The following is an 11,935-nucleotide window of genomic DNA, read 5'->3' on the forward strand; positions in this document are numbered from 1 at the left end:
TAAAGTGCTTTTAGTTAGAAGTGGTTAAATATATTTAGATACAATTTAAGAAAAGATACTTATATAAAAAAAGTAATTTCCATTATCACCTTTCTTAATTTAATAACACCTTTAAAAATATTGAAATAATGTGTTATTTTTAAAAGATTATTTTAAAATTTTTACTCACAATTATATTATATCTTCTTTTTTAATTTCTTACAAACTTTAATTATGCTCTTTCGAATAACTATTTTTATAATTAATTTACAGAGATACATCAAAATATAGCTTTGGTATTAAATAACTCTTCCACCTTAGCTCATGACAACAATAAAGACGTCTCACGGCCCACAAATTCAGCCCAACAGAATACACAAATTAAATTATAATTTAGTCTTTATCTTATCTTATAGTTATCTTTATCTTTATCTATATCTTATCTTTATCTACTTTTATCTTTCATAGGCCAATACTCTATATATACTTAGTTTTACTTTCATAGTTTACAATTCATTCAATCAACAATCAATAAAATTTCTTCATTTTTTTCTTTCACAATTCTTTTATTTTCTTATTCTTTCACAATTTTATTATGGTATCGGAGCTCCTCTTGAGTTCTGCTGACATCCATGGATCAAGGAGAAAGGGCACACCAGCAACTTCATCCGGAGTCTCTTTTCGACCTTTCGTCAGCCCAACACTTTTCTTTCATGGCACTTTCTTTCAATGAAGAAGCTCGTCCTTCAAACCAACTTGAACTTCTGCCAAGTCCAACTACTCATTATCTTTGTTCTTTCAATACCTTTTCTACTGTTAACAATTCTTCAAATCGAGATTCATTCTTGAATACTTGGATCATTGATTCTGGTGCCACAGATCACATTGCATCAAATTTGTCTTGGTTTATTTCTTCCACACAAATTTCTCCTATTATTGTTCATTTACCAAATGGTTCTCGAACTACTGTTTCTTATAAAGGCATCGTTCAATTTTCACCATCCTTGGTTCTTCATGATGTTCTTTATTTACCTTATTTCAACTTTAATATTATCTCTGTTTCAAAAATTACTTCAGCACTCATATGTGAACTCACTTTTTCATCTTCTTCTTACACTCTACAGAGCAACAATTTGGGGACAATTGATTTGGCCAGAATGAGAGAGGGATTATATGTCTTTGAACCCAATTTCGGTAAAAATTCATCCACTACACACTCCATAAATTCCATCCAATCTCCACCCATTACACCTTCCAATATATGGCATTTTCGTTTAGGACACCTTTCTGGGCAAAGACTTAATCATTTACATAAACAATTTCCTTTTATCTCTATGCATCATGACGAGGCTTGTGACATTTGTCATCTTTCTAAACAAAAGAAACTTTCATTTTCTCAAAGTTTTAACAAAGCCAATGCAAGTTTTGATTTATTACACTTTGATATTTGGGGTCCGTTTCGACAAAATTCTATTCATAATCATAAATATTTTTTTACTATTGTTGATGATTTTAGCCGCTTTACATGGGTTACTTTATTAAAATCAAAAGGAGAAGTACATAATCAAATAAAAAATTTTATTACTTTAATTGAAACACAATTCAACTCCAAAGTCAAAACTATTCGTTCCGATAATGGACCAGAATTTATTTTACCTGATTTTTATGCTTCAAAGGGCATTATTCATCAACGTAGTTGTGTTGAAACTCCTCAACAAAATGGAAGGGTAGAACGCAAGCATCAACATATTTTGAATATAGCTCGTGCTCTTATGTTTCAATCTAATTTACCATCATCTTTTTGGTCTTATGCTGTTAGACATGCTGTTTATTTACTTAATAGAGTTCCATCATCCGCAATTAATTTTAAAACACCATTTGAGATTTTATTCAATGTTCCACCAAATTATCATGACATTAAAGTTTTTGGATGCTTATGTTTTGTTTCTACCCAAATAGCAAATAGATCAAAATTTGATCCAAGAGCCAAAAAGGCTGTATTTATTGGCTTTCAATCTGATTTTAAAGGGTATATTGTTTATGTTTTAGAAGATAAAAGAATTGAGATTTCTAAAAACGTAATTTTTTATGAAAAGATCTTGCCCTTAGTCACAAAAAATGTCCAATTTCAGACACTTAGCCCAACATTGCCAAACACACCTTCTCAAAAACAAGATTCAGTTAGTCTTCCAGTTGAACCCTCACCTATACCCATTGACCCAACTCCACCTAGTTCTATTTCTCATCTTTTGCTATCTCATGGATATCAGCAGACCTCATCTGATTATAGTTTATTTGTCAAATTTATTGATGATCAAATTTCTATCATTTTAGTCTATGTTGACGACATTGTTCTCACTGGTAATTCTATTTCTGAACTTGCTGCCATTAAGTCTATTTTACACCAACACTTCCGAATTAAAGACTTGGGCCTATTAAAATATTTTTTGGGTATTGAAGTTGCTCAATCAGAGAAGGGAATTTGCTTATCTCAGAGAAAATATTATCTTGATCTTTTGGAGGATTCTGGTTTATTAGGTGCTAAACCTGCCTCTGTTCCAATGGATAGTACCACAAGACTATATCAAGACAAAAGTCCCTTGCTATCCGACCCTTTTGTATATCGTCGTTTGGTTGGCCGTCTTATCTATCTCACCACTACTCGACCGGACATCATGTATGCCATTCAACAATTAAGTCAATTCATGGCATCTCCTACTGAATCTCATCTTCAAGCTGCCAAGCATGTGTTACGATATCTGAAAACTAGTCCCGGCAAAGGACTTTTCTTTCCAAGGGAATCAGAAATTCAGCTTCTCGGCTTCAGTGACTCTGATTGGACCGGATGTCCTGACACTCGGCGATTTTTAACAGGTTATTGTTTCTTCTTAGGCAGTTCTTTAGTCTCTTGGAAGACCAAGAAACAAACCACCGTTGCCCGCTCTTCCACGGAAGCAGAATATCGTGCACTTGCCAACACAACTTGTGAACTTCAATGGATACTGAATGTGTTACAATTTTTACGCATCTCTCGTATCCGGCCACCAGTTTTATATTGTGATAATCAGAGTGCTCTTCATATTGCTGCTAACCCGATTTTTCATGAATGGACTAAATATTTAGAGGTTGATTGTCACTTGGTTCGACAAAAAGCTCAAGCTGGAGTGATGAAACTTCTCCCAATTTCCTCTTCTGGGCAACTAGCTGACATTTTCACGAAGCCTTTGTCTCCTCAACCCTTCCATCTTAATCTGAATAAGCTTAGTGTGCTTGACATCTTTCATCCTCCAGCTTGTGGGGGCGTATTAAACCACTCTTCCACCTTAGCCCATGACAACAATAACGACGTCTCACAACCCACAAATTCAGCCCACCAGAATGCACAAATTAAATTATAATTTAGTCTTTATCTTATCTTATAGTTATCTTTATCTTTATCTTTATCTATATCTTATCTTTATCTACTTTTATCTTTCATAGGCCAATACTCTATATATACTTAGTTTTACTTTCATAGTTTACAATTCATTCAATCAACAATCAATAAAATTTCTTCATCTTTTTTCTTTCACAATTCTTTTATTTTCTTATTCTTTCACAATTTTATTATTTGGCAAGACACTACTAATATTTACTGGATTTTTTTCCATATATATTATTACCCATCTTTGCTAAAACAAAAATTTGTGTTATTTTAGATATTATTCTATTACAAAAAATATTTCTTATTAGAATTAGAAGTTATCAAACTATTTAGATATAACATAAACACATTTTTATTTATAAAATTCCAATCATAAAATAGTAAACATAAACTCAATAATGTTGTAAAATAGTCAAAATAAATAAATAATAAACAAAAGTTATACCATGAGATTATGTGATGATTAAATTATAAGTATATTTTTTTTCATTTTTAAAATGAAAAGTGCATATTTATTAATATATTTTGAACTGAAAAATATTATTTTTGATAGAAAACAAGGATAAATATAAAGACATTTACATTTATCTAAAGACTATTACCACTATATAATTTAGGGTAAATTACACTCTTGAGATGAAGAAGATGTAGAGAATAAGATAGGTAGAAGATTCATCTTTTCATTGATTTACACGTCCTTTAATCAAAATTACATACCTCATTCTTCTATTTGATTAGTATGTATTTACTTATCTTTCATTATTTATTGCATCATTAACTAAACTGAAATGACAAAAAAAATTAGTTGTGTAAATTATCTTCAACCCACACAATCTCTCTAATCTCGGTACACATTGAGAAATCTGATATATAGAAGAATTATTATGAGGGATATTTGTGTCATTTCAATTAAAGATAAATAAAATATTAATACACAAGTAATAGATGTGTATTATTTTGCCTCATAGTCTATCTCCTGAAGTCAATTTCTTCTTCTTCTTCTTTGATAGATATTTATTCCTCGTGTGAATGTAACATCTAAGATTCACATAAAATAAAAATATGATATAGTATATTAATATATATGGGGTCCATTATATTAGTTATAAGTCACCTTTTCATGCAAGTGTTTGTAATTATATATAAATCCTTAACCATATGCTCTCAGCAGAATCACTCCTAGTCACAACATATGAGTCAGCGATGCCAATAATTTGCTCAACAACGAAAACAACATATTGTTTACAAAAGAAAATTGAAAAAAAAAAAAAACTCAGCAGTTAAATTGTTATTATTATTCACCCAATATGTGGGATTCATTACACATATATAATATAACAATACTTGTAATGTGCGTGTATTATCATTTATAAGTTATTTGTTTAAAAAAATTTTCTTTTTATATGATTTACACAAATTAAAATAATGTCAATGCACGGATTAATCATGTGTAGAATTGTGAAGTGAACAATAAGATAGAGTGAAAAATGTGCCCAAGTCTATTGTAGGTGTGATATTAAAATTGGTTTTTAAGATGTATGTGTATTGGAGCGCATAGGAGAATATTAGAGATATAATATTTATTTTTTTAATTAGAATTAAATTTTTGAAATGAGTGTAACACCTCAATTATCTTAAATCTACTACAATAATATAGATTCTTTTTAAGGATTATTACGTGTTAAAAAAATTTAAAATTCGTCAAAAAACAAATTTTGACACTATTTTAACTATGAAAATATGTTAATAAAAGTTTTGTCAAAAATAATATTTTTAACATATAAGTAATTGTAAAAAAAAGTTTAAATCTTATTTTGATAAATATTGGCCATCAAAAATAATTTGTTAGAAAAATTTGAGAATATATTTTTTGTGATACTTATTAACCGTCAAAAATACTATTTATTTTGACACTTATTGACCATAAAAAATTCTCACCAAAATTTTTTTAACAAAGAATGAGATGAGATCTTAAAACTAAAGAATAAACTGAGATTTTGAAGATGAAGAATGAGTAGTATGATCCCAAACTAAGAACAACAGTGTGATGCCAAAATTATTGACGGAGCTTAACGAAAAAAAAAAGAATAATGGAGTATGTTGAAAACAAATAAGTGTCAAAATTGAGGAATAATTTTCTACAATCAAATTATAAATATAAAAACATAAAAAATTTGGCATTTGTGATATTTGTCAAAAATATATATTAATTTTTATACTTAACTATGGCTGTTAAAAAAAATCATGTTAGAATAGCTCTCTTTTCTTGTAGTGACCTTACCTCTAGTCGTATAGCGAAGGTTAATCAAGGTTACGACAATTCTAAAGCTTATACTTATTTATATATAGAAGAGAATACTATATTGTAGAAGCTTGATGAAGGATTAAGCTCAAAGACAGAATTACAGAAGCGTGAGACGTTCACATAAAGCTAACGCATAAGATACAAGGTATATGTATGAGAGAATAAAACATATATAAATATAAGAATATAATAATCATAGAGAACTAGCCGCAGCTTGCGGAGTTTAAGCCGACTAGTTACAAATAGAAAGATACAGAGTTTTAGAATTAAAACAACTTATATAACATATCTCTCAAATAAGCCTCTAAGGCCATAAAGATAAATATATAAAAGGTGAGAGAATACTATGATGAAAGTAAAATAGAAATAAACAAGGAACGAACCATACTCCGCTCTGTCACCATATCCACAATCTCACCGAAGTAGATTACGACCTGCATCTGAAAAACAACAACAAAGTATGGAATGAGAACCGGGGGTTCTCAATATGGTAACAGTGCCCAATGATGTAAGATGTAAGGCTCCGGGACGCCGAAGGCAATCCTAGAACTTCACATCACATCCGGATATTCAAACTTAGAACGAAATAAATAAATTAAGCCATAAACCATAAACAGGGTTATCTAAACTTAGGATAATTCTAACTAATACTAATCACACCGCTGTATCCCACAGCCTTCACCACCCTAACCTCCGTGCGATCCCATTGCCACCGCCTACCTAACCTCCTCAGCACCAAACAATCACAATTAATGCAAGCAAGTAAAACGCAGATAGTTTTCATATACAGCAAGTAATTCAAGAAGCAAATAGGCATGTTATACAATTAGGAAAACTCAAGTAATCAAAGCAAACAAGCATATAGAAGATGCATATGATGAATGTCTATCCTATTAGCTCGTGATATCACTTGTCGGTCCGTAAATGCCAACCCGACACATCCTCCCGGATGTAGCATTTTCTGCCACGCTAGGGATATAGTGCCCTGCACACTCATGCAGCAGCTCTTCTGCTATGCCAGGGATATAATGCCATGCACACTCATGCAGCAGCTCTTCTGCTTCGCTAGGGATATAATGCCCTTCACACTCATGTAGTAGGGACTCTACTACGCCAGGGATATAGGCCCCGCACACTTCATGCAGCAGAGAAGGAAATAACCATAACAAACATTCAACAAGTCATGCGACAGAAACATCTACCACGCCAGAGATATAGGCTCTGCACACTCTCAACAACAACTAGTCATGCAGCAGAACAATCTGCTACGCCGGAAATATAGGCTCCGCACACTATCAATAACAACTGGTCATGCAGCAGAACAATCTGCCACGCCGGAGATATAGGCTCCGCACACTACCAACAATCCAATAACTTCATCCTCAAATCATCACTAGACATCACCATTTCTCATTTCAAATCACTTTCAACAACATCTACTCATGCAGCAGAGAAACCTGCTACACCAGGGTTATAGGCCCTGCACACTTTTTTTCCATATCCATCATCAGTTCTTAATTCCATTTCGGATTCATTAGTTCATCAATTTCTCAATTTGTTGTCAGTACTCACCAAGTTGACTACACTTCCTTCTCCTTCAACCAAACTCATCATCAGTACACCAAAAACCTAAACTTCCGTTCGCTAACTTTTTATCAAATTACCAAGTTAAAATCACCTAGGACCTTCTCAACGTTTTGATATTCAAAAACGAACCAAAAGTCTTAAATAAGTGTCACAGAAATTTACAAGTCAAATTCTCCGTCTCTAGACTCAAATCGAAAGTATCCTATAGATTCAAACCCAGTTGAAATAGTTTAGTTGAATACAATAAAAAAAGCAAAACCATTTCTCTTGCAAAAACTGATTTTAAGTTTGAAATCTCTGCACCAAGACAGCAAGCTACCCTGCTCTTAGAAAATCCACCAAAAATCATATTTTTATTTGATGAATCTGAAATTTTTCAGAAATAAACTAGGCTCATAGATCTTTAAATCAGTTAAAGTCTCATAGAAAAATCATTTTTTTGGAGAGAGTTATACTGATTACAAGTTTACTTTCAAAAACTAGTTTTGCTGTCAAAATAGATAAGAGCTCTATTTTTAAAACGAACACAACTCCTTCCACAAAATTTATAATAGTCTGAAATTTTGAAACAAATAAGAAAATAGTCCAAGTCTCAATGTCCTTTTAGTCCCACTCAAAATTATGGTCAGGATTGGGAGATATAGGCTCGGAAAGTTGCTGATTTGATTATGTAGCAGCAGAAAATCAGTTTTAAAGTAACAAACTTCAAAAATTTATATCTCCTAATCCAACCGTTAAACTTTAACCAAAGTTTCCAGAACTTTTATACACATCACAAGGATTTGAGAAAAATTAATTCCATTCAATTGTGAAGGTTAGATCGTTTCCAAAAGCGTCCGTAGCTACTGCCAGAAAATAGATTATGCAAAATTTTGTCAAACCTCAACTTTCAAAATATTTCAACCAAAATCAGACCAAAACCATACCAACTCCAATTTACCTCATAACTCACCCTTTGTGTCACAACCTACCATTCATACCAAAGTTTTTATTCACCCTTCAATATCCTCAACCTCAAATATCAAATATATAACACTATAATCATTCCTCCACCAACCACATTCATCAATTTCCATTGTCAAATACATAACAATACATTCATTTTTCAAATCAACACATTAATCAAATTCCATTCCACCATTTCCAACAATTATCATAATCAATTTCGATCTCAACCATCAATACCATACTATCAACATCAACATTTCAATTCATCAAAAATCCAATCATCAATTTTTCTCAACAACATCATAATTACACACCAATACATACAATTCATAAAATCTTCATCCCACTTCACCTACCTCATACATAATCCAACCCACCATCAATACTCATTGACAAAAATAATTCCCAAAATCATCATCAATCACAATAATCCAATATAACTAACAATTAACGTCAATTCACATATAATTATTCATACGCCAACAACATTCAATCCTATCTTAGGGTCAACTAGCCTAAGTGTCCAGAAACATTACATATTACATAAAGAAAACCGAAACCATATCTTGTCCGATTTCCAAATGCTACAAATACCAAAATGAAGCCACCAAACTTGATCCAAAGCCTCGATCAACTCCAACAAACACCAAAGCTCAAACTAACAACACATATATCACTAAAATAAAAATCTAAAGTATACAAAACAACTAAACACAAGGATTTAGTGGAACCTTACCTTATCCAATGTGAGTAGGGATAAAATCCAACAATTATTCGCTATTAGAGATCACCTAAACAAGCAAAATTACAAAATCTACTCAAAATCCATAACCAAAATCGTGCAGAAACTTAGGGTAGAAAAATGGGAAGTGAGCTTCGAGTTCTTACCAGAAAAACTTAGATAGAAAGGAAGAGCTCATCGAGAGCTTCGCGTGGCCGTAAACGGCTCGTCAATCGGAGCTCCGGATAAAAAGTTATGGCTCCCGGAAGGTGGAGGTGAATAGTAACCACTCCCCTCTTCTCCTCTCATCTCAAAACCGCGGCTCTCTCTCATTTGGGGGAAGAAATGAGCTTATATATGTTGGGCCTTGGGCCCGGTTTGGGTCCGGTCCAACCCGTTAGCATTTTTAGTCCGTTTGGACCACTTTGAGCCAAAACCTTTAAGATTAGTGCCGGTTTTAAATTCTAAATTATTTTTGTCCTTTCAAAACAATAAATCAATCTTCAAAATATTATTTTCCAAAATATGCGGCACTGGACAGACTAAAGTCGGTACTGCCAGCTTAAGCGCCAGTATGCATTTTTTTACAAAAACTTTTCGAAAGAAAAACATTTTTTAACTCAGAATAATTCACTGAAATCAAATTTCACATTTATATTTTCAAATTAGAACTTCTAAATTTTGAATCCATCTCGAGCACTTAAGATTATTATTTTTATTAAGATGGTTTTGCGTGAAAAACCCCGATTCTTACAATAAGTGGTTTCATGATAGAAAAGATGGGATTGTTAGAAAGTACAAAAAAACTTTTAAATACTCAATATTAGAGGTGTAGACTAATTAGTTAGTTAATCTAGTTAGCAAGTTTGTTAGAATATATATATTAACCAATTCTGTTATAACCATTTTTCTTTTAGATTATTCTGTTAGTTTCAGTTTTCTATAAATAGTCTATTGTATTTTATCTTAACCTTTAAATTTCGTAATACATAGTTTTAAGAGTGATTAATGAAGTTCATTCTATTAGTTCTTCTTTTTCAAGTTTATTCTACTTCTATGTTTCTTGGGCTTAAGTTTCTTTCTTTGATTTATGTAATATTCTGAATACCTGAGGATATCAATATCCTTTCATGATATCAAGAACCTAATCTTCCTTTTTTTTTCGATTATATCACAACTCAATTCTTCTTTTCATCTTTCTTTGCCAATAATCTTCGTCATCCACTATAGAAATTGTTTTTTCTGATTTAATAACCAAGAAAACCTTCTCTCCCATAATTGATAAGCTCACCGAAGATAATTTTTTAACATGGAGGTACAATACTATGCTCACTATTTAAATGCTTATCATAGAGGATCATCTCAATCTATCAAAGGTGCCACTGCAATTCATTATTGATGAAACAACGAAAATTATCTCTGAATCAGAAACTTTCAAGACATGGAAGTTTCAAGATCTCACTCTCTCCACTTGGATTCTTGTATCAATGTCGACCTCTATCAAAAATAAGGTGATCAACTGTTTAGTATCCACATGAAATCTGGTTCAAGAGCGAACATCACTTTACTGCTATATTATCAACAAGGATCTAAAGTTTGAAATCTCAATTGAAGTCAATAAAAAAGACTGATACAACTACTGAGTAACTAGAAAGAATTCACAAGATAGTTGAGCCTTTGTTTGCAATAGGCTATGAAATCAAGGAAGATGATCAAATACAAGCTATATTAGATGCTTTATCTCAGGAGTATACTGGTTACATTACATCTTTATATTAAGATTGAGATCTTTTAAAATCATGGAAACTGAATCATTTCTTTTAGCATATGAAGATATGTTTGAAAGATTCAAATATTCTTTTAGTCACATTCCAGTGGCCAATCTTGTTCGATCTCAGTTTTCACAATCATTCAATAGAGGTAGTTCATTTAGAAGAGATTGTGGAGGTCGTACTATGGATAAAGGAGGCAGATTTTAATTTAGCACATTAAAACCACAACGCCAGCTCTGTGGCTGCCTTGGACATGTGGTGTGGAACTATTAGCATAGGTTTGATGCATTTTTTATCATAACAGCTAACAATAATGTTTCATCAATGTAAATTTCTTACAATAATGCACAACCTCCACCACCTCCTTCTAATTTTTACCAACCACAAGCATATATCTCTACTTCTTCATCTGTTAGTGAGGCTCATGGTTCCCAGATTCACGATCTAGTTATCACATCACCAATAAGCCTCAAAATCTGCTAATCTCATTATCTTCTCAAGACCAAGATCTAGTTATCCACCTTCCAAGCACCATTGCTCTACAAATCAACTAAAGAAAAATTTGTTTTAAATATGTGCACATAAAAAGTAAGCTCACAAAGTTTACCAAGAGGAGTCCACTCATCATACCAAATAGTAGGGGTGTTCATGGTTCAGTTTTTTCATAAACTGAACTGAAACTGCACTAAACCATTTTAAATAGTTTAGAAACTGAACCAAACTACTTTGTCAAATAAGAAACTAGCTTTAAACCAGTTTACAATATAGTGCACCAGTTTAAACCAGTTCATAAAAATAAAACTAGTTTTAATAGAAAAAACCAGTTTAAACTGATTTATAGGCTAAATCTCTCTCTCTCTCTCTCTCTCCCTCTCTATCCCTTTCTTTCATTCTCTCTCTCCCCTATCCATTTTCTTCTCTCTCTCTCTCCCTCTTCTCTTTTTCTCTCCCCTCCTCTCTCTCTTTCTTACCCTCTCTCTCTTAAAATATATAAAATTAGATTTTACATTCTCTTTCTTACCCTCTCTCTACTTCTCCCCCTCGCTCTCTTCTCTCTCTCTCTTTCTCTCTCTCCCTTCTCTCCCTTTTTCTATTTTCTTCCCCTCTTCCTCTCTTTCTCCTCTTCTCTCCCCCTCTCTCCCTCCTTTCTCTCTCTCTCTCTCTCACCTTCTCTCCCTTTCTCTCTCTCTTTCCCCTGT

This window comes from Arachis ipaensis, chromosome B10, assembly GCF_000816755.2.
Source record: "Arachis ipaensis cultivar K30076 chromosome B10, Araip1.1, whole genome shotgun sequence".
In the NCBI taxonomy this organism is placed as follows: domain Eukaryota; kingdom Viridiplantae; phylum Streptophyta; class Magnoliopsida; order Fabales; family Fabaceae; genus Arachis; species Arachis ipaensis.